The sequence below is a fragment of the Gavia stellata genome, chromosome 12 (genome assembly GCF_030936135.1).
Source record: "Gavia stellata isolate bGavSte3 chromosome 12, bGavSte3.hap2, whole genome shotgun sequence".
Classification (NCBI taxonomy): Eukaryota; Metazoa; Chordata; class Aves; order Gaviiformes; family Gaviidae; genus Gavia; species Gavia stellata.
This window is the reverse complement of record NC_082605.1, coordinates 20,896,160-20,919,344: the sequence shown is the minus strand read 5'-3', so window position 1 is coordinate 20,919,344 and position 23,185 is coordinate 20,896,160.

Below are 23,185 nucleotides of genomic sequence, written 5' to 3'. Positions count from 1 at the left end.
CCGTCCATCCTCCTCCCAGCTCTTGGTCCGGGGAAGGAGCGAGCGGCACTGGCAGCCGCACCGGCTGCTCCGCAGGTAGAGCTGCGGCACCTCCGAATGCCGGCAGCTTGTGTCTGCGCTGAGCAGATGAAAGATTATAGTGATCAATTTAGTGAGAAGGGAGATTTTTCTCCATCTGTCCACCCTCAAGGCTCTATTTCCTCATAAACCATTCCCCGAGACACCAAGAAAATTGAAGCTGTTCGGAAGTGGAAAAGATAGTTAGCCCAAAATGAATGAATATCCGATACACTGGCTGGCTCTCCTGAAACTGAAGGGAAGCAGCCAGCCGAACCGATGGCTCTCCTGCAGCATGCTGATTTTTTAAAGCAGGAAAGTGCCTTAGCAGCCTGTTGTTTTCAGCCGGCACGGCTCATCTCCGAGCCCCACTGCTCAGTGAAGCGCATTGCAAACTCTCCTCCCCCACCGCTCAAAGATGCCTCCTCCCCAAACCACATGAGATGGGGGGCTGAGATCCAGCCCCCAAAACTCGGCTGCTGTTGTATACCCTGACCGTGCTGTTAGTGCTCATCGGGAAAGCCTGGGGCTAACGGACTGGCCCTGGCCGGCCTCTGCGGCTGCGATTCCCTCGTTTGGAATATGGGCTCCCAGGCCCCGAGGCTTTCTGTTCATTTAGTCATCGAATGCGTAATGTATTTTGGGTCCTTTTTTTTTAAGGGAATAGCAAAAGATGAAGAAGAGAAGACATATCAAAGGGTATATGTTTGTGAAGCTTTCATGTCCCGTGCTTCAAATCCTCTTGGCTTCATTAACGCTCGGTGCAAATTCTCTGGAGCAGGAAGGTGGGCTCTGGAGGACTGGTGCAGGTTTCCAGGTGGGACCTCAGGATACAGCGGGGGCACCTGCCTCCATTTCCCTCTTGGAGCTGGATGAATGGGAGGGATGTAATCCTGTGTCCTTAACCAGTGTGTTCCCCCCTATTTCTTGCAAGGAATTTAACTGTCTCTTCATCCTCCATCACTTTTCAGGGCTTTTTTTTCTTACTGCTAGGAGAACATTTCTTACAACCCCACGTAGGCTTCTTGCCAGCTGAATACACACCTCTAATATGCTCGTGCATTTGCAGACTTTTCCGGGTGCACGTTCTCTCAAACAGTTTTCAAGCCACCTGCCAGGTTTTCTTCTTTTCCATCACATTTTTGAACTACTAAAGACCACTGGGTGCACATCTAACGAGCTGCAATTACAGGAGAGGTCCTGATGCAGAAGTGCTGTTCCCATTCTGTGGTGCTATCCGCAGAGCGGCTTCTCTGCGTGTGCAAAGACCTCCAGAAGCTGTAGTTTCTTCTGCTGCTCCGAGCAGGAGATGCTCAACCAGCTGGTGCTTGTTGTCTCTCCTCCTTGCTTGCTGATGGCTTCTGTAATGCACAAAGTCTCTCAGAGTTAATATGGCAAAACCGCGTGCCCTTCATTTCTGCTTCCTTGCCTTTGGGGGAGAGGGGAGGGCAGGCAGTTCATCTTCTATAAGGTGCTGTGTGTGACTTGGTTTAGCAATTTTTAATTCTGTGCTGCTTATTGTTCTTAAGGAGTTAACGTCTTCTCTCATGGGGAAATGAGTGGGTCATCACTTCACGTCTGACTAAGGTACCCCGTATTTGCAGGGGGCAGTGGGCTGGGGATGCTAAGGAGGGTTGAATGGGAAACCCAAGACTGGGCAGGACTGTCTCCATGGGACAGTGCAGGAGGGAACTGGCTGTTCCCCAGACAGGCCAGAAGAAAGGGGTGAGGTGTTGGCTTTGGAAAGAACCCGCAAGGAAAATGCTATGGATGGATTTGCGGGTAAGCCTGCTGAAGGAAAGATGTGAGGGTTTTTTGAAGATGTGTGGGGGTGGCTTTCCTGAGGGCCGGGCATGGCCAGGGAGCATGAGCTGGAAGATGCTGTTGCTCCGCGGAGAAGTTGGGAGCTGCAGGGCAGCCCTCAGCATCCCTCTTAGCCCTGTTCAGCCTACAGATGCTCCAGAGCCCTGAGGAAACGAAGGCACTACATGATTTTATTTTTGCCTAAAGCCGTGTTTCTGCCAGGAAACCTTCTCCCACACATCCTGGTGTGAGTCTGCGTGGACAGCCCCCAGCAGCTGGGGCTGTCTCCCACCAAAGTCCAGCGGCAGCAGCTGTGGCGTGGAGGCCAGAGCTGCATCCCAAAATAGCTGGGGTCCTCCCGAGATGGAGACTGGTGACCTCAATCCGAGGGAAGGAAAACCACGTGTCCTACAGAAGTACCCCAGGCGTGAGCCGGAGGCGATGCCGGAGGGTTAGGGTGCGAGGGAGCACCTCGCTGTCTCCCCAGCCCGTTGATGCTGCGGGTCAGGGCTCAGCTCTTCCCGCAGGCACCGTCCCCCTGCCAGCCCTGACCCGTGGCTCCCTCCGGGCTTTCGGATGCTTCCACAATGCCAGTAAGGGTACGGAGCAGCATGCTATTGTAAGCATGAATGCAGGACCAGTCCTTTTCCTACCAGCTGTCAAAAAGTATTATTTAATCTCAAATAGCTCTTAGTAGCTTTTTCTTTTTGTTGCTGTTGTTTCCTCTGGTTTGTTTTAAGAAGGTTGTGGAGTGTGAGAAAGCAGGAAGCAGTGTCAATAACACAGTGGGTTTTTTTTCTTTTCACAGACACCCTTTGAACTCCTGTTACTCTGCCTCCCCTCCAGTTACATTTACACACCCTATAAATAACCTTCTAGTGCTTTGAAATGCTTTTATTAAAGCTAAAAGGGATTTTTTTTTTCAAATCCAGTGTTATTTTCTACTTTATCTGTAGACAACCTTCAGAATAATTATTATAAATGGCTTTAGGTTTTAACCCGTTTCCCTGTGTATGCTAAATGAGAAGGAAAGCCGCGCATAAAAGCGGCAGAAGCTTGCGAAGGCGGTGATGGATGCGATGGGACACCAGCGGCCCCAGGTCTCCCGGCAGCTGTGTCGGTGGGGCAAGGGGAGCCGAGGCCGAGCCTGGCCCGGTCGGTGCCGACTGCCCGCGGTCCTCCTCGGGGACAGCTGCCGTGGATGCTTGCAAGTTCTTACATGAGCGCTGGTGATGTCCGAACCCTCCAGTCCCTGCACACGACGGGTCTGCTGGAAGGCACTGGGGCTATATTGGGGGAGTGAAGATTAGTGGGTGAGATTTATGGCTGGCTTAGTGGAGCGGGCGCAGGTACGCCCGTGAGCAGGGTCTCCCCGAGCCCAGCCTGCTCTGCCTCAGCCCCCGGCAGATGCAAATGTCTCCTCTCTGCATCCCGGGAGGGGACCTGGGGCTGATGTCCTCACACTTGGGGTGAGTTCAGCACAATCTGACTTTTTGGGATGGATATTTCTGTTGCATAGTTGTTACTTTAGGCTTTACCTTAGTAACTGCATGGGGACTCCTGATTTACACTGATGTAAGTTAGAAAATGGTCAAGTCTTCCATAATAATTCTCTGCTGCACGCAGCGCTGTGTGTGCTTGCTTTCCCATGCTAGAAGCATCGTGGATCTTGCAATAAGGCTTTGGGACGCCTCTGCTCCAGGTCGCCTGCCTTCCTACTGCTGTCTGTCCTTCGTGGTGCGGCAAATTGATGACAGAACCACCCTTATAGCTTTTATTGACCCATATTTCTTTCTTTTCCCAGTTTTTTGTTAGTCATCACTAAGGCTGTGGCTTAAAGAAGTGCTCGATAAAAGTTTTGCTATGTCTCCTGGAGTCAAGTCACTGGAAAACCACCCAGTCCTGTTAGCGTAGCACTTGACGACAGCAGATGAAGCTTTCTGGAAACTTAATGAACCGCGAGGTAAGACCACTCCTACCAGCCTTGCAGCCTACAGAAGTATTTATCTCTGCCTCTTGTTGTCTCACTGAATGATGAAAATCTTGTTCACCATCATTGATCTTCATCTTTCTGTATCCACACATCGATCCCAGTAGGTCACCCCTCCAGCTCACCTGGGTGAGGGACGGGGGCTGTGGGGTGTCTCTGCAGGGCTTCTTGATGAATGTCCCTTGCAGTCGCCTGCCACACTTTCTGATGAGGGACGGTGTCACCCTGAGATGAAGTGCGTCCGCTCTCATACCGGGATACCAGATACTCTGCTACAGTGTTTAACACGCCCGATTTTTAGTGAAAGATTAAGGTCTGGCGCGGTGACATTCCTTACCAAGTATCTGAGGCTGTTAAGTCGCTTATCACTTCCATTGACTAAACTTGTCACCAGTTTAAGCCTGGCCAGGCAGCCACTCGCATTTTCTGGAACAAAACAAGTCTTTGACCTGCAGTTTAAAAAAAATACAATACAAACAGCTAATCTATTTTGAACCAAAGAAAGGCAAGAAATCAGCAAGCGGTCGCACCGTCTGGTAGGTCACGCCACATGGTCTTTCATAATTTGGCTTCACTGGCAAAAGTATATTCTTTCTTGGGGGGGATTTGTAAAGATGTAACTAGCTCGCAATAGTTAACCTGTTAAATCTAAGCAGAAACAAGGGATGTCACGTTGCCTACATGAGGTGGGATGGATGTGCCCAGTTCTTCTGGCTGAAGCTCTACCACCCACCATGGGCGTACGTTAGCATTTCAGAGCAGGTCAGCTACCCCGTGCCAGCCTCGAGTCCTTCCTTTTCATGGAAGACCACGGAGGTGGCCAGATGTTTGTGAGTGATTTAGAGGAGCAAAGAAGTTACCACTTCTCTCCTGCACTCAACTAATCGACGGCACAAGCATTAACGGCCCATAGCAATGTGATGTGAGAGCTCTGCTTAAACCATCTTTTGCAGGCATTTACTGGAGGCGTTTCCTCATAAGTCTGTGGATCGAGAGTAACGTTTATAAAGAAGTTTCTTTGCATTACTTCTAACAATAACCGGTTTTTCGCAACTGCTTCCCCCCCAATCTATTAATTTCTGAGTTACCAGTGGCTCCAATTCCTTGGCTGCGAAACTCATAATTTATGATGTTGACCTGAAAGCGGGACAAAGATGAATTTGAAAGTCAGGAGATGGCAAAAGCCCCACATAATTCTGAAATAATTGAAATGTTTCTATTTGCGAGTCTTTTTTTTTCTTGCTTTCTTAATGCCTACAGAGGTACAGTTAAAACAAGACAGCTCCTAGTGTGAGACTAGAAAGTTAGGAAGTCTTTATCATAACTTTAAATAGAATAGAATGTTGTAATAGCAGCAGTAGTGGATTAGATGTTCTTTAATGCTTTTTTACATGTATTCCTTCGGAATTGATTTAACTGTTTTGAGGTGGACACTTTTGGAAAGGTGAATGAAAACAAACAAAAAAGACTCTTGGAAAAATATTATTATTAGCTAAGAATAAACTGCCTAGTCCTGAAATATTTATAACCACGTTGTTGGTATTATTGGGACGGTGCATTTTTGAGGAACTGAATGAAGGAGGATTTTTTTTGACCAGTGTGCTGTAAGCCTGGCAGGTCATTTTCCATGCTATATGTAGTTTTTGCAGGAGAGCACGAGCGACGAAGGGCATTAGCTAAATAAGAGATGATTTAGTGGTGATGGCACTGTTGGTCCGCGTATCCCACAGCTGCTGAATTTCAATATAAACTCCATAACTCTGGAAGCAGAAAGAAGTGAACGTGCACAAGAGACTGTTTCTGAATATATTTTCCCCCCCTCTCTCCAATAAAAAGCACAAATAATAGCATATTTTTCAAAGTGCAAAGCACTTTACATTGCAAATAGTTACATTAAATTTACATTTCATGGGTGAGTGGCCGTAGCTGCCGCTTGCCACATCCTCGCTGGTGACACTCCAGCAGTTCTACATGATCTACTGCCCGCTGGACCGTGCGTGCCTGGGTTGTCCAGGATTAGAGGTGGCTGAGGGCAGAGCTGTTGAGCTCCACGAGTATCTTCCACGACCTTGCCTTCAAAGTCAAAAGGCGAAGGAGTGAAAGCGTAGGAGACCAGGTGCTGGGGGAAGGCCTTGTGCAGCTCCGTAGTGATTTCTGGGAAAGCCACGGGCATACCGGTACTGGAAGGACGTGATTCCTGTGCCCTCGAGGCAGGGGGTAGCGAGGCACCTTTTTTTTTATGGCAACAGGCAAGCAGCGCACTCCTGCTCTGCAGAGGAAAGCCTGCAGATACTTGGTGCTTTCCCTGTAAAGGTCAATACAGTTGCTGTCCCCATTTTCTCCAGAGATAATCGATGCAATGCAAACGCTGTGCTGACAGTTATGCCTGCCACGGAAAACTCATTTTCTGCCGCTCCTCATTGGGACGTGCAGAACGGTCGCCCTTACTCCGATAATGGCTGCAATGCCCTCCTGCCATGGGCAACCTTTTTGTTTTGTGTTGGTAGAGACAATTTTAACGCAGTCCTTTGGGGAGCTCACAGGTCGGAGCCATCCTGGCAGTTATAGGCTCCCCAATTTCCAAGTCAGAAACAGTCACCCTCCCCTCCTTGTCCCTGCAGATGATTGCTGCTGTGCCTGAGGCCACCGAACAAAGCCTGGGTGCTCCCTGGGGCTGGGTGGGTTGTAGGAATGAGCGTGCAACCCCCTGGCCATGGCCGTGTCCCTCTGCCAAGTCCCTCTGCCACCAGCACGTTGCTGGGAGGGTGTCAGACAGGCTGCCCAGGGAGGTGGGGGAGTCACCATCACTGGAGGGGTTCAAGGAACGTGTGGACGTGGCATTGTGGGACATGGTTTAGTGGGCATGGTGGGGTTGGGGTGATGGTTGGACTTGATGATCTTACAGGTCTTTTCCAACCTTAATGATTCTGTGATTCCTTCGCTGCCTCCCACTGCCATAACAAAGTATGGGCATTTTTTTTCCTCCTTTCTTTGCTTATCTACAACAGCCTCGGTGACTTTTCTGGTCAGTCCCTATCATGACCTTTCCACTCAGCACATTGTTTTATTTCTAGTCTCAAGGTTTGCTGTTTGTCATTTATCTGTGTTGGCTTTGGCACCGGCTAGCCTGGAGTATGCGCCTGAGTCACTCCTTACCTGGCAGGGACTATTCCTCATTAATTGCTGTGCTGGCATTTGAGATGCCTTGAGATCCTTCCTGGTGCGTGAGGCCAGACTGAGTCACAGCTGGGTTTGCTTCCATGGAAAATCAGAGCTGACCTGAGAAGCAGCGCTGGGGTCTGCTCCCATCTCGGGAGGGCACGGTGGGGCAGGGGTGCCGGCACAGGCAGCCCCGGTGGGGATGTGTCCTTTCCCAGCCTGGCCCAGGCACGGGACAAGCATTTATTCCCTGCGGGATTTATCCTGCCATGGTTTTTGTCCAGCGGTGCCCACACTCACAGACTGAAAACCCATGTGGGTTTGCCAGCCCGTGCTGCAGCCGTGACTTCGCTGGTGTGCAGCTGTAGCTGCAGCCCTGCTCACGCCTGCCTGTTGGGATTTGTTCTTTTACATTCGTTTGCAGGCTCCTGGGAGAGTTCTCCTGTTTTATGGCTCTTTTCTCTGCACGCTGTGCTCCTGTTCCCCACAAGCAGCGACGCCATGGCACCGTGCCACCAAGCCACGCAGCGTGACACCGAGCCGTGCCGCATCGTGGGGCCGGCTCCTGCTCACAGCACTGTAATTTCCAGAACAGTCCCTCTCTAAAGAATCTCGAGCAACTCCTTAATAAACTAGTTCAATGTATAAAGTATTTAACTGTTGTGTAATTTCCTGGTAAGCCAGCAGGTCCCCTAGTAAATGCAGGAGCGTCGTGCTGGCTCCCCGCCAGGCGAGTTGACGTACACCAGCTCGTAAAACCTCCCTCGCCATCTCCCCCTCCCGTCCCGCTCCCCCCTCGAGACCCCTGTGGCGGCACAGCCAGGTCGGGGGGGCCCTGGGAGCCCTCCAAGTCCCATTCGAGACAGAAGTCACCCCATGCTCTGCGGGGAGGTGGCGAGGGCTGGATGGCATCACCCGGCCACCGCGTCCCCACCGCTTTTCTGACAAACCAGTTTTTCTCCTTTGCATTTGCACCCACGCGCAGCCCTTTCCCCAGGGGTTGAGCGGTTTCTGGCGTCTGCAGCGAAGCCGCGGGAAATATCGCCGACTTCTGGGGTTTCTCTCGGTTTTAGCTGAGTTTCTCACCTTTCCAGGCAGGGGGGAAAGCATGGAAAAGTGATTCATCCCACCCTTGAAAACCAAACCAAAACCCAGCGGGGCAGCAGCCCAGCCTCGGGCATGAGTTAAACTTCCCCGTGCTCTAAACCAGGGTCATGATTTTGGGGACCTGACTAAGATACCTCAACCTTTAGGGTCTGATCCTGGCGGCCTGCCGGCTCACCGCAAAGGCTTATCCTTTCTTTCTGCTTATTAATTCCCTGCAATAACCTTCCCAGCTGGAGCCTTCCCCATGAATCTCCCTTGAGACACTGGCTGAGGGCACTGTGGCTGGACTCAGATGCTGCCGGTGTGCCGGCGGCTCTGCCGCGGTGCCCCGGCCACCCATCCCGCAGTCGCCCGCCCGTGTGCTGCCGCCAATGTGCTGGCCAGCTGATGGAGGCACGCCGGCCGCGCCGTGTTTGAACTGGGAGGGAGGTGGGACCGCGATACAGCTTCAAAGGCTTCGGACCAGTTGCCAAAAAGTTCAAAGTGGCAGCGTAAGGCTGAAGCGATCCAGATTTGGGTTTTATTTCAAGCCTCACGAGAGTCTTGATACCTTGTTTTCTGAGCTGTGGGGATGTCGTTATGGGGTTTGGACGGCTCGCCTCACCCAGACGGCTGCTTGGCTTTGAAACAGGTCCTGTGTTTGCTGCAGACCCCCTCCGGCCAGCAACCGTGGGGTGCTGATGGCCAAGCCGGTGCAGCAGCTCCCGGCCGCACCGGCAGGCTCGGAGGAGAGGGAAGGAGGGGGCTGGATGCCATTATGTGTGAAGTGAAACCATCTGGCGACAGACAGACAGGCATCCCACGCGGGGTTGTGCGAGCCCGGGCCGGGCGGCGGGGGCTCTCCGGGGAGGAGGAGGATGGGGAGAGGAGGACGCGGGAGCTGGGCTGCGTGAAAACGCCCGGCGTTTCCCAGCCGGGCTGCGCTGCGAGGGGATTGCCTCTTGTTCGACTGGGCAGACCGGGCATGCGGTTCTGCCTGGGTTTCCTGCGGCAGGTCTACTACGGAGGGGGATACCCGATGTAGGCTGAAGTCCGACCAGCCCGGAGGCTGTCCGTGCCCCTGCCAGCCCCTGCCTGCGCAGCGGGGTCTGCCGGAAGGGCTTTCCTCTGTTCAGCATCAGTTATGATTCCTTCTTGTCCCAGTTTACGCTTTACATTTTTTTTCTTCAGACCCTCCAGATCTCCAACCCAACATCCATTTGGATGTGAGCAAAGGTTGCGCTACAAAAGCTCTGTGTGTCTATCCTGGGTTTCCATCGCGTTAAAACAAAGAGCAAAGGAGTTTTCCTGCGTGTGCCGGCCCCGGTGCAAAGTCCGCTGAAGCTGATGAGTTTTTCTGCTAACTTAGTGGACTTTGGACCCTGCCCTTCGGCGCGCGCGTCAGTGCTGTAGGAAGCGATTGGTGCCCTGCGTGTAAGAGAGGGAACTGCTGGAACCCCTTGTATTTTCCCATCCGCAGCATTTTTTAAAAGTACTGGACACTTTGTTGTGTTAACGTGTATTTTTTGGGTAGGTCAGCTAAAACCACGCGCAAAATTGTTATCCGTATTTCTGAAGGACGAGCATTTATAGGATCTTTCACAGCATTTGAAAAGGCGTGTTGGCCTGGATCTACCCAAGAAATGCAGTTGTGCTGGGGATGATTTTGATCTGTTCGGGTAATTTTTGCCAAGCCAGAGAAGAAGCAAGATCATCATGCTCCTTCTGCAGATTGAATGTTCATTGGGAGGATTTAGTTCCCTTGGGAATTTGGCAATTCCTACATGAAATAGGCAAGAAGGTAAAATCTACTGGCAGACCTTCCCCTAGAAGTGCTCTCAAGCCCCCACCTTAAACTCATTTCTCATCAGCCGGGCACTGAAGTGCACGTTTCAGTCCTGTCCACGCCGGTGGGACTTACACCGGCCCTTCCAGGTGCTCCCCTGCGTATACGTTCACCACATAGGGAAGTGCCCGAGCACTGCTCAGGTGCTCTGCTGAATCGTACCTTTACAGCACGACTTGTAGCTATGATACAATTTAGAATTTTATTCACTATTTTGTGCAAGACCTGTATGTACCTTGTTGCTCGGCGTGTTTTTTTCTCTTTCCAGGCAAATTGCAAATCAATTTCTTCGCCTCGCTTGTCCTGCAGCCATTTGCTACAACCGACTTCTATGGTTGAAGGTTTTGTTAGGACACACCATCTCACGAAGCAATCAATTGGGGTTTTATTTGAAATCGCGCAGAAAGCAACTAGTTATCCATGCTTCCTTATTTTTGGTTAAGTGGCCATCACCTCCTAATTATAGTTTCTCTTTTTTTTAACTACTGTACTCAATTTACAGCCTAATTACCCTTACCTTGTTTGTTTAATGAAGCTTACATAACGATTCCTGTGATCTTCATGAAACATTACAGTGGGATTTTATTTTTCACTTTACAAACTGTGATTTTATATTAATGTTTTATAACCTCAGGTTTCTAATCATAAAGTCATAAGGAGTTTAATTGATTTGAAACTAGCCATGCCCTGAAGTGTGTACATGTCAGATTGATTCAAATTGATCCAATGTGTTTAAATAAACCTCGTGCCAAAAGCACGTAGCACCTTATGCTACCAGATATTTGCCCAAAGCCCTCTGGTAACTTAATTATGCTGCCATCTCAGTATAATAAATTATTGACTGGGACACGTTTTTACGTGTGTTTGTTGTTGTTTGAGAAGCTGGAGGAATCACCCAGCACGGGCACATCGTGTTGGGGGCAACCGGTGCAAATCCATTTGGTGCAGTTACCATTAAGAGCGCTGCGGAGAGCTGAAGCATCCTTGTGTCTTCTCACAGTTTGGGTTTGTTTTGGCACTCTGAGAAGCTACTTTGGCCGTTTAAAGTTGGACCAACTAAGGTCCAACTAAGGTTGGACTTGATGATCTTACAGGTCTTTTCCAACCTTAGTGATTCTGTGATTCTGTGAATGGGAAGTCGGAGAAGAGAATATGAGCGTCTGATTTCAGCAATGGCGTTTGATTTCAAACCGAACGGTCAGCCTGGAAGTCCTCGACGTCTGCTCCGCCTGGTACGACCTTCGTGCGTGGACCTGAAAATTCGTTGAGATCTGATGGACCCAAATGGTATCAGATCGCAAACATTCGGATCTATCGCCATGCAGAGGCAAAATATGCACTTTAGGAGAGCGCAATAGGGTCTGCTAAAGCTGCAGTCCCTGAGCAAGTCCTGCAAGCTATAACCGGCGCTGCCTCCCACGAGATGCTAAATTTGGTATCTGTGACTGAGGGATGTAGCAGCTATTCCTGCCATGGAAAACAGCCAAGAAATACCCAAAATCATTGGTGGATCAACCCTCATGGTGAAAACGCTGCTGACCAGTATGAAGCAAAAGGGTAAGGTCATCAGCAGCCGTGGGAAATGCCTTTTGGAAAGTAAGATGTGATCCACGCAACCCAAGATGCAATCAGCAAAATCAAATCCTTGTTTACCTGAATCTGCCTGAGCCGCGCTCGGGTCGTATCGCCCGGGGGGTTGTGTCTTGCTGGGGCCCCCATCCCTCCCTCGGAGTCGTTTACATGCCTAAAAAAGCCTGATGGGCTGATTTACATGGGTACAAATTTGGGAAGTAAAATGAAGACAGTTTAATCTAGAAAGACAGCAACCGGTTTTTGTCTTTAATTAGACCTTGGTATTACTACTGGATTTTTATTTATTCTGTAGTTGGATTAGATTTTAATAAAATAGTTACATATGTTAGTACAGACAGATGAGTGGAGACAAAACTGCTGAATAGGCTAAAACGCAGTAAAGCTGATTACGGTGACTAGTACCGTGCCGGTTAGAAGCAACAAAGTCATAATGTTCAGCAGTTTTTTTTCCTTAGAGACTCATCCTGATCCTTTTTCTCACGGCACCACTGGCCGGGTGCCTCTGTCCCGCTGGAGCGAAGCTGTCAGGATCCGTGCCGGGCTGATGAGAGCGTGACCACGGTGGTGGGTGTTCGCAATGCACTTGCAATGCACGGCTTAGACATGCCGTCACAACTGGCCTCCTCCTGCAGGCCATGAAACTCATACTTCTCTGTTCTTGGGCAGGAAGAAATAAAAACTCCAGGTTTGTCTTTTAACCATCTTGGAATATTTTATTATAAATTTATAAAAGAAATTTAGCTGAGCTGTGATACAGGTTAATGCAAAGATGGATAAATTGAAAAATAATCAGGTGAATGTTGAGCCCCAGTAAATATTTCCGGACACAACCCTCCCCTCGCAACCTTCACTGTACGAAGAGCCGAGTGACTTATCTCCTTCCCAATCGCAGGGGTGAGAGGTTCTGCCCGCAGACCTCTTTGTGCCCGAAGTGAAGAGCTTGAGCTCGGCTGCTCCTGCTGCGTCAATGGCGGGGTGAATCGCATCGAAAAGCATCCTTGGAGTTGTGGGCCTCCGTGCTTTGCCTGAGTCACCAGAGCGGGGGCAGGCGGCATGGGTGTAGTAAAATGCAAAAATGCTGTTATCACTTAAGCACCTGATTTCCAAGTTTCGGGGTAAATTTCCTGTGCTGCTTCAGGTTTGGTTTTGAATGTTCTTTTCTATGTAAACGACACCGATTAACTAAATGAGCCCTCTTCCACACAGACAGGACTTGTGAATTCAAAGAAATCAGAAACCGCACCTGGCAGGCGAGCTCAGAAAGCTGATGTTTGATGTTCATTTTCTTTTATTTAAATTTTCAGTCCCTTGAGAGCACAGAAGTAAGAAGTAAGGGCATTGCACACACAGCAAGTGCGCTGGAGGTGCTGCAGAGCAGCGACCGCATCTTTCGGCTGCACGAGCGTCACTTGTGAGCTCTGCATGCCACCTCAGCCTGCAACAGCCAGAGCCAGAGTCTTCTCAGCTGAAATTTTTACCCCTGAACTCCACAAGACCAAAATAGAGAATGTAATTCTCATTTTAAACAGCTCAAATTCCATCTGTTTTCCATAAGCAAATCCTGACCGATGATCTATGGGGCATCTGAACCAGCATCACAGAATCACAGAATCACTAAGGTTGGAAAAGACCTGTAAGATCATCAAGTCCAACCATCAACCCAACCCCACCATGCCCACTAAACCATGTCCCGCAGTGCCACGTCCACACGTCCTTGAACACCTCCAGGGATGGTGACTCCACCACCTCCCTGGGCAGCCTCTTCCAGTGCTCCACCACTCTCTCAGGAAAGACATCTTTCCTAATATCCAGCCTAAACCTCCCCTGGCGCAACTTGAGGCCATTTCCTCTTGTCCTATCACTTGTCACTTGGGAGAAGAGACCAACACCCACCTCCCCACAACCCCCTTTCAGGCAGTTGTAGAGAGCGATGAGGTCTCCCCTCAGCCTCCTCTTCTCCAGACTGAACACCCCCAGCTCCCTCAGCCGCTCCTCATCAGACTTGTGCTCCAGACCCCTCACCAGCTCCGTCGCCCTTCTCTGGACACGCTCCAGCACCTCAATGTCCTTCTGGTAGTCAGGGGCCCAAAACTGAACACGGGAGTCGAGGTGCAATCCTTGTCACATGAGGAACCTTTGTGATTGATTTCCATGAGAGCTACAGTCACACCAGGGCAAGGAGCTGGCACTTCACTGCTATTCAGAAAGTGCTTTGAGATCCTCAGGTGTCAGGAACCTTGTATGTGACTGTCCCCGCATGCAGCATGGACCGGCTAGCCATCGCTCTGCGCTGTGCAAGGACGGACATCACGGTTAGCAAACAGCACTGGCCTTATCGGAGCAGTTTGTCTGCAAGAATTCGACCCAGAGCCACGTATCTGGAAAGAAGACACAGATGTATATATTTTATCTAGCGTTTCATGTTCGGTTTTGTGAACGCGTGGAGAGCTGGAGGAAATTGCTCCGCTCTGCTGAAGGTGTTTAAGACAATAGTAAGCGAAGATGCAGGACTGCTCTGGATTTTATTTTTTCATTGCACTGGATTTTGTCCTGCTTGGGAATGTTGCTGTTAAAAGCGTCTGCTACTTTTCTAACAGGAGAGATCCATGTAAATCTTGGCGTAGATTGTCATCTCTCCGCAGGCCAAACAGAGACATTGTACATTGATTCCAGGGGAGAATTCCCCACGGAGCACTCATGCTTGTGCTACCCATGTTGAGGTAGCCCTCTGTGTTCTTTGTGTAAATCACACATCTCCGCACTGACTCGCTAGTAAAATACTGAAGCTCTAGAAATAATGTGCATTGCTCTCATGAGAATATTTTTTATCAATTGGCCCATAAAAGTTCACCAAGGAATTATGCGAGTACCAATATATCTCTAACATCCTCCCACTGATGATAGCATCTATTTGGTATAGATGAAATTGAATTTTAATTTGTTCTCTTTCACACATGCAGTTTTATTTTCTGGGTCTATATATGGTGCTTACATAAAACAATGAGTCTTCTGGGATTTTGGTGATATGCATCACTACTTTTCATGACTTGGTAGCATTGGCCGACAGCAAATATCACAGGCCTTACACTGCGTATCTATTCCCAGCCAGCTCCATTTGCAGTCTCTTGGATATCGTGTGCCTCGTACTCATTGCTGAATCAATCGGAAGGGACAGATTTCCCTGGGTGGCCGTGGCAGCTGTAAGTCCCCTTAGCACCATCCACTGCCCACGCTCTGGACTTGCAAGCGCTGCAGGCAGCGGCTGTCTCTCTTTTTATGCATAACCTGAAATTTGCACCAAGTCCTTGCACCTGAGGACATCTCTGGGCTGCCTTGACGGCTGTGACGGTCCCTAAGCGCTAGCGGGGAGGTCACCCACGCGAAGCTCTGACAGCAGCCCGGCCGGTCCGCCCATGTGCTACATCCCCGCAGACTGCAATCCCAACCCCGCTGGCAACGCTAACGTGCTTTGAGCCGTATCAAACCCTCTTTGCAATAACAATAAGGCAGACCTGAGCTTTGGCCCGCGTGGTTTTCTGTGTCCCACGGAGGGTCCGGGGCTGTTGGAAGTCTCCGAGGGGAAATGCATGTCACGGAGTCAGCCGTTTCTGTGGGGTTTGTGTCGGGTGGTGCGGCGGGGCAGCAGCACGCGCTGGCCTCCCGTGGGACCTGACAGGCGGCCGGGGTTGAAGGCACAAAGGGACGGTGACACCTGTGAAGCTGGTGATGGCTCTCTGCAGAAAAGGGGTATTGCCCAGCTGGCGCCTGGTCCCCAGCCGCTCCTCAGCCTCCAGCCGTGGGATCCAGCCTAAAAACCAACCGGATCCAAACGCTGGGCCAGCTTGGTGGGTATTTAAGCTCCGGTCCCGATAGGCTATCTAGAACAAGGCATTTATAGCCGAACTGTAAATTAAGCACTCTCTTCTTTCCGACATTGCGGGGAGAGTGCTAGGACGCTTAAAAAAGACCCAGCCACGCTCCTTCGTCTTGGCTCTTGCAGCTAAATTGTGTGACGATCGGAAGGGGCCAAGCAGAGGTTAGGCGTAATGGCAGCGCGAGGACAGGATGATTTATCCCAAGTCACTGCTGGGCAGGGGGATATCTTTATCTGCGCCAAGCCCCACAGCTGGCTGATAGAGCACAGCTCTTTCTCCCTTGATAAGCATGCGGGCAGCATATATAATTCTTGCAGAGGTTTCCTGCTAACCTAAACAGAGATTCTGCAAACTTTATGCACTTGGAAGATAAAAGGTAATGAGACTCCATACATTTCCTGGCCGAGCTCCTTTACCAACCTTTCAATTGCTTCCAAAATGCCCTCTTGTAACCTCTCCATTAGAAATAGATTGGAGGTCTTAATTCTCCTCTTATCACAGACAGCACTCAGGGGAAAGAGTCATGTCCTTCCCCTCCTGCTCTCGGGGAGGGATTTGCTTCCCAGTCAGGCTGTAACCCAGAGCAGGTCCTGTGCTTCAGGCTGTAACGCACGCAGATGGGGAGGTGGCAGGGATTTGTGGCAGTTCATATATCTGCGCTGATGGAGAAGAATTAAAGAAACCGGAGTGCATTGAAAGCAGACGATTGTATTCCTGAGGTCGGGCTATTACATTTTGTTTAATCATTTAAAAATAATATGTCTGCTGCCCTTTGAAACCTGCTGAAATCCAGCCCTGCTGGTGCTGTCCTTAATTCACAGAAAAGAGCCATTTCTGTTCTTCATTAAACAAAGATGCCATCGGCTTTTGTTTTTGCGGTTCAAAGTTACTCAAATCTATTTTAGGCTTTCTGATTGTTTTAAACCATAGCTGGTGCTTGGCATGCCCACCTTTCATTGCTCCCTGGTCAAGCCGGTGATCAGAAACACATTGCTTTAGCCTGGTCCGGTGCCGACTCAGAAATCCGGGGTCGGTTCCCAGCCCTGAAGCAGCGATCCTGCTTCTAGCGCTGAATTCTGTAATTCCTGTTCTCTCCGTTTCTCTAGGTAAATGAGCTAAGCTATGGTAAATAAGCTGGTACCTACCCTTCACACCTCGTAGTCTTGCTGGAGCAGCCCGGGGACAGGTCTGTGTGCGCGGGGTCCGGCCCCGGGGAGCTCTCTGCCCGCTCTCCTGCCGCAGATGCTCGAAGTATCCACGCTCCACATTGGGGCCAGCTGGAGGACCTGTTGCTGATGTAGGTGGGGATGTATTTCATATAAATCCGACACATAAACCTGTCAGGGTCCTAGCGATGTTGATGCGAGGTGTGCACACCGTTTTTCAGGACTTTTACGATAAGGAGGCGGCCAGCAGCGAGGATGCAGCTGCACTGCCATGGGGAACCCCGGGGACCTTCCCAGCCTGCTCCCTGGGCTGGGGCAGTCCCTTGGACGGGCACAAAATGAGGCTCCTGAAAGTTTCAGATGGATTTATCAGGCTGTGCTGCTGAAATGGCCCGAGAGTATCTGCCCAAGGCCAGTCTGACCCTTACTGGTTTTAGCTTACTCTGGAGACTGGCAAATCAGAGCTGCTCCTCCCAAGGCATTGCAATGCAGCGAGCCAAGTGCCAGAATACCGCCAAATGACTATGGATTTTCTAGCAGGGCGTCTGAGTTGCAGGCATGAGAACTGCTCTTTAGCCTGGCTGCATGTCGTGAAGAAGAGAAAATGAGCAAAGTGTCATTTAAAGACACCGGTGTGCCTTGCTGACACCGCGCACGCTGGGTACTAAAGAGATCTTTACTTCCACGGGCAGCAGCAGGCGTCCGTGTTGTTTCTGCGTAACATCGATTGAACACTTTGGGGGCTGTGCAAGCAGAGGAGGCACACGGGGCTTGCTTTTTTATGGGTCTGTGCCCACGGGTGACGGTGTGAAGGTGGCTGGGGAGCTCCCAGGGCACCCGAGGCAGGCGTGCTGCAGCAAGGGGATTGTGCCACGCCTGAGAGCCACCCCCTTCACCCATGCCCGTGGGTTTTTTGTCGCCGTGGCTGCTCGGAGGCTTTATGCAGTGAGTTGCACTTTTCAAGGTGCAGCGCAGAGTTGCATAACTGCTGCCGACAAACGACAGCGCCTGTTGCTATAACTACAGCGCTCAGAAATTCAGCCCGCGCTTCCACATGCGCGTCTTGCAGGCAGCGCTCCCAGCGTGGCGGGGCACGGAAGGGTTTGGTTTAATATTTATGATATCAATTATGCTGAAAATGTGTCTCGAAACCAAATTCTGCCGGGTTTGTTCCTGCGTTTCAGAGACCGCAGGAGAGTTGTATCTCCAACGTTGGGGCTGCTGGCAGAGTGGGGAGGGTGTCCCACAGCCACCGTGCCGGCACCCCGGGCCCTGGCGCGGTGCCTCCCCGAGCCGCAGGGCTGGCCTCTAGCAACGGGCAGGTTCATTCCCTGGGGCTGTCACAGAGGCAAATGCATGTCTTCGCCACGGCACCAAAGCGATGCTCCTCCAGCACCTTGAGAGCCATTTGCGTTGCAGAAAGTGCTGCCTCAGTTTCCCCTCCATCTCTGCAATCAGCTCACGCTTAGCCATGGTACAAATACAGCTCCTCTCCCTGCCTGCCAGAAAGACACGGTAAGAGCAGACCTGACCTCAGTGGACAGTCCCGTCCCCGCTCCTGCCTCGCCCTTGTTCTGAGTCCTGCCCGAACATGCTGGAAACCCCTGCCCGTCCCTGCTGCGGCTGCTCCTGCTTGGGGAGCTCAGCAGTTGGGTCCGACTCTCCTCCGTGCTGCTCCCTCGGGCAGGAGGTGGTTTCCCCTGACAGCCACGCTCCCAGCAGTGTCTGATCGTGATGCTCTGACGCAGACCCAAGCTGGCGTCTTTATGTGGCCAGCTCTGATCCCTCAATCCCAGGCATAGTCCAGGGGATGTTTTCCAGCAGAAAGACCTCTGTGGCAGAAGGAAGAAGTCGGTTCTGCCTCGCCGAGTGCTTCATCAGGAGCGATAGCCGAACGCCGCTGTTTCTTCTCACCGGTCCTTTAAGCCGCAGCAATCCGGGGCGAGAGGAGGGATGCAGCCTGCAAAGTCGCTCCCGGGGCTGCTGCACCCCAAACTTTACCAGTGGCTCCACTCCCCTCCGCCCCAGCGAGGTCGGTCGGCTGCGAGAGGGATCAGAGGGCACAAAACTCTCTGCAAAACATGGCCAGGCCAGGTCAGGGCGGTTTGGAACAAGTTTTAGCTGCTTAGCATCAGCTCCTCCTCTCTGCTACAGCAGGGCAAAGGTGGCCGCTCCGCGGGGCCTGTGGTTTGCAGCTGCTCTTGCTTTGGGAGACCGAAGGTTTCCTGGGCTAAATAAAGCTTCCAAACTGGTCGGCTTCGTAGCTCGAGGAGATCTGCATCCTCTCACCGCCTTACAGTAAAGATCTGAAGCGGGTAATGACTCTGCTTGGCTAATTTAGCCCCTGCCCAACTCTAAACAATTACAAGCCCTTTTAGCTTTGTTCTTGCATAACCCTGTAAGCGTTTCCTTTGGAAAAGGCTTTGCTGGCGCTAAACGCAGAGCCTGTGAGCTTCTCAGAGCCTTTCCAGGATAGCATCAAATGTAGGCTGCCAACAAACCAGGCTGCAACACGTGCGGGAGGGCTGCCGGCTCTGGCGCGGGAGCGCCCAGGGCAGGGAAGGTGCGGATGGCAGCCAGCAACTTGATTTTCCTCCTCTCCTTTACAAGGAGGGAGGGAGGAGGAGGAAAGCACAGCCGCGTTGGACATCTTTTGACTGCACCTTGAACCGAGTAATAAAACTGTACGGAGGGATTCATTTTTGGTGCCTCGGGGCACTGCTCGCAGCAGAGCTGTGGAACATAAATTCCGCTCTTCGCAGCCGGGCGAGGGGGGAGCACGGGGCAGCCCTGGGCCACCGCTCCGGACCCGCTCCCGCATCTGTGGGGTGACCTTGTGCACGTGGCGGCTGTATGTCAGGGGATTGGGCTGGGGATACGCCTGCGACCCACCGCTGGAAAGCACCGGCTGAGGGGCACGGGGGCTTTTTATCCTATAGCAGTGCTCATGTAGGGCTACTCTTGCATGCAAAGGTAGGCATCGCAGGTGTACACCCATGCATTCGGCACTGTTTGAGGATGTGGAGGTCATTTAGATGCATTTTATAGCTGCAGCGCCCTGGAGATGGCAGCAGGAAAGGGTCTCCCTGGGGAATGCTCGCTGTGGGGAGCAGACTCTGGCCGGGGCTCCTCGGCCCCAGCGGCACCAGCAACGGAGACTCGTGCTGCCTCTCCCCCCGGCACCCATCCACATGTTGGGGCTGCTCGTGCCCACATCTGTCCCGATTTGGCAGGCTGGGGAGGCAAAAGCCGGGCACGGAGCTGGATTTCCCCTCCCGCTGGGGCCGGGCACCTCAGGGCCGTGGGCCCTTGCACAGCCTGGGAAGCAAATGGGCAGCGACGGCGTTAAAATAAAGACAATTTGTGTGGTGTGGGCAAAGGTGGTTTATGGCAATAAGCAGGTACCAGAGTTACGAAATGGGTCTGGCAATGACTTGGTGTACTGGCAGAGCTATCCGGGCATCAGCAACCCCCTCAAAATTTATTAACGGTGAAGGTTCGGTATTTATGTCTTAATTGTCTGCTAGACACAATGCCATGGACAAGAAATGACTTCTTTTCTCTCCTTGGCTCTAAAACACGGATGATGACCTCTCCCGCACTTTAAGAAGGGATATAGCACCGTCAGAAACTGCTGGGCTATTTAAAACTGCCAGCGTCCAGGCTGGTAAGATGGGGAAGGACCTGCGTATGTTTTCAGCATCACAACTTAACTTCTCCTAGAGCATCACTGAATAGCTGGCATCAGACGGCGCTCCGCAGAAACGGGGAGGTGTGTGCAAGCGTGGCTGTGACACAGAGATGTGTTTATGAATGTAAAATAGTTATTTAGCAAACCGCCAGAACTGGAGGCTAACTGATGTTAAATGGAGCAGCTGTTGGCTTCTATTTTCCTCCAGCAGCTTATCAGAGATCATCTCTTCAATCAAAGGCACTTAAAAAATCTCTGACAATCAATTCATATTCTACTCTGTGCCAGGGAGAGAAGAAATACTAATAAAAGACCTCCCATGATTGCCTCTGTAATTTCCTTTGTACAAGATAAGTTTAGGTCCCAGTTCGTAAAGTACAACACGTAGGACATTAAGTTGTTGTTTTATTCAGAAAAATGCTGCCAGCCCCTTAAGAATTCAATTTTGTGATTCATTAAACCTTTATTCCACGTCTCTATATCATGCTCTTGGAATACATAATCCCAGACAGACTTGATTGGTAAAAAGATAATCCTATTTTTAGCTTAGAAAAATATCTATACAGCAGCAAGGAAAACTTTCATAGCAGAGCAAGGAAAAGATACAAGACCCTGCGACGTTAGGGTAACAACAAAACGCTCGTTAAAACTGATGGCTTTATAGAAGCTAACTGGAGCCAGGGAGAAGGCTGTACATAAATACATGAATGGCACTTTGTTGTGTCGTTATCCCATATTATTCCTGTCCTTGAAGTATCTCCTGCAGAAAAAAAGTGCATGTTGGGATCCCATGGAGATGAGTGAGGCTCGTGCTGCTGATGGAGGGGGAGCGGGCTCCGGCCGGGAGGATGGCTTGGACATCCAGCTGGGCTACGGGATGAGAGGGAATGGTCTGCTGCTTGCCTGGGGGTGCGAGGCAGCTTTTCTGCCCAAAGAAATGTAGGGGGGGACATCCCGAGGGCTTTCGAGGTTCAGATGTGACTCTGCACTGCTGTAGCTCGTTTTACCCTTTGCACCACAGCAAAACAGGTTTGCAGTCTTTCTGCTGCTCGAATCTGGGCTCTTCTCGTGAAGAATGAGCCGGGGTCTGTAGTTTTATTGCCTTTTCATCTTGGTTAAGGTCTTGACAAGAAGGCTGCTTTGTAGCTGACTGCCCCAGAGAGCTGGCAGCGTGCTGCTGAGGATGCTTCGGAAAGCAACTCCCCTCCGCCGGTGACACAAGCCTATAGGAAAATGCAAATTCACCAGAGAGCAGGTATCAGGTGAGAGATATTCCCTCTGTCCAGATGTTTGTGCTCAGGATACAGTCATTTGGATGTGCTAGCTTGGATTTTGCTCTTTCTCCTGATAGTAAGTAATGGGAAAGCAGATGTTTAGGGCCATATTTAGCAAGGCATGTAGGTATCTAACTACCACTGTAGGGTTTGCAAGCCCCAAGCACACATCTTCAGCTCCCTCCCTCCAAAATCTCTACAAGGAGGATGTTTGGGGTTTTTTTTCACATGATGCTCTTTTATCAATTAGAGATCAAATGGATGAGCAGGGAGCCAGGTATCTGCCGGCAAAGCTGCGCCTTCAAGGCCTCTGCTGCGGGCAGGCTGCTGCCAGCCTCCACCCCGGCCACCCCTGGACCCGGACCCCAAAACCTCCCCGGCTCCTCGGGGCAGGTTTGCGTTTTTACTCTGTGATTCAAATTTTTGAACCGAGAAGCATCGGGTGCGTGGGCACAAACTCCAGGAGTATATATACATATACACATATACATATAGCCTGGGAGCTGCCGGGCTTGTCGGCGCTTCTTCAGATTAAATGTGAGTGGCTCAAATAAGACCTGAGGCAGCCGGGACACCACGGCCACTGCCATCGCCTCCGCCTGATCCCTTCCCAGGCACCAAGAGAGGCTGGATGGGTAATGAGGGAGATGCTACCACATCCCTGGCGATGCAATGCTTTACACTGCGGGGGCACCGGGGCCGGGGGTGCCGAGTTGCCTAGCTCTCCCACCCTGGCTGGGAACCCCCATAAATCCCCAGGATCCCCATGCCCCCATTTCTGCCTCGCTTTCTGCCAGTCCTGCTGGGAACAGAGCTGTTTGTGTCTTCTGATTGATAGTGGGCATAAAACCCTCCTGCTGAGTCGAGCGTGGTTTATTGCTCTGTAATTCATCCCCGGGAGGAGGCGGCTGCCCTGCGCCCCGACTGTGATACCCGGCTGCGGTGATATACGGCTCGAAGGCCACCACGTGCCCTGCAGTCCCCAGCCGTGCCCCACGGTGGGATGGGGCTGGCAGTGGGGGGAGAAACCCCCGGGGCTGCAGAAGGGGTTCGGTTCAGGCTGCACAGTCTGGAGCTCCGCCATGCACAGTGCCACGGGGTGTGTATATATATATATATGTATATATGTCTGTGTATACATATGCATCTGAAGACCCTCTCCTCAGAATCCCACTTGAGGTAGGGGTGTCCAAAATCTCCCTATTAGCTGCAAATTCCCCTCTGGGCCATGCAAAGAGCAGCAGCCCGTGGGCATCCGCAGGGCAACAGGTAGCAGAGCCAGCCGCCGCGCAGCGAGCATCGCACCGCCTGCCTCTCGCCTGACCTTTATCTGCCCGAGGAAGGAGAGCAATAACTCACCGGCAGCACTGCCACCACCGACTTAATTGGTCTCATCTCACAAGCGAAGATAAAGGTCGCTTCGTAGCTGAGTTCAGCCAATATGTTCTCCATATGGACAAGAAATGTTGCTTTTGTGTTAGCCATGTGCTGAAGTAGGGCTTTTTTTTTCCACGGGGTTTTAAACTTCAATGTAGCTAAGCACCAGTCATTAAAAAATAGCTCCAGCTATGAGAAGAAGTTATGGTATTTATAGGCAGTTAAAAGAAATCACTGCTTCCCATTTAATGCTCCAGTTCAGCAAATC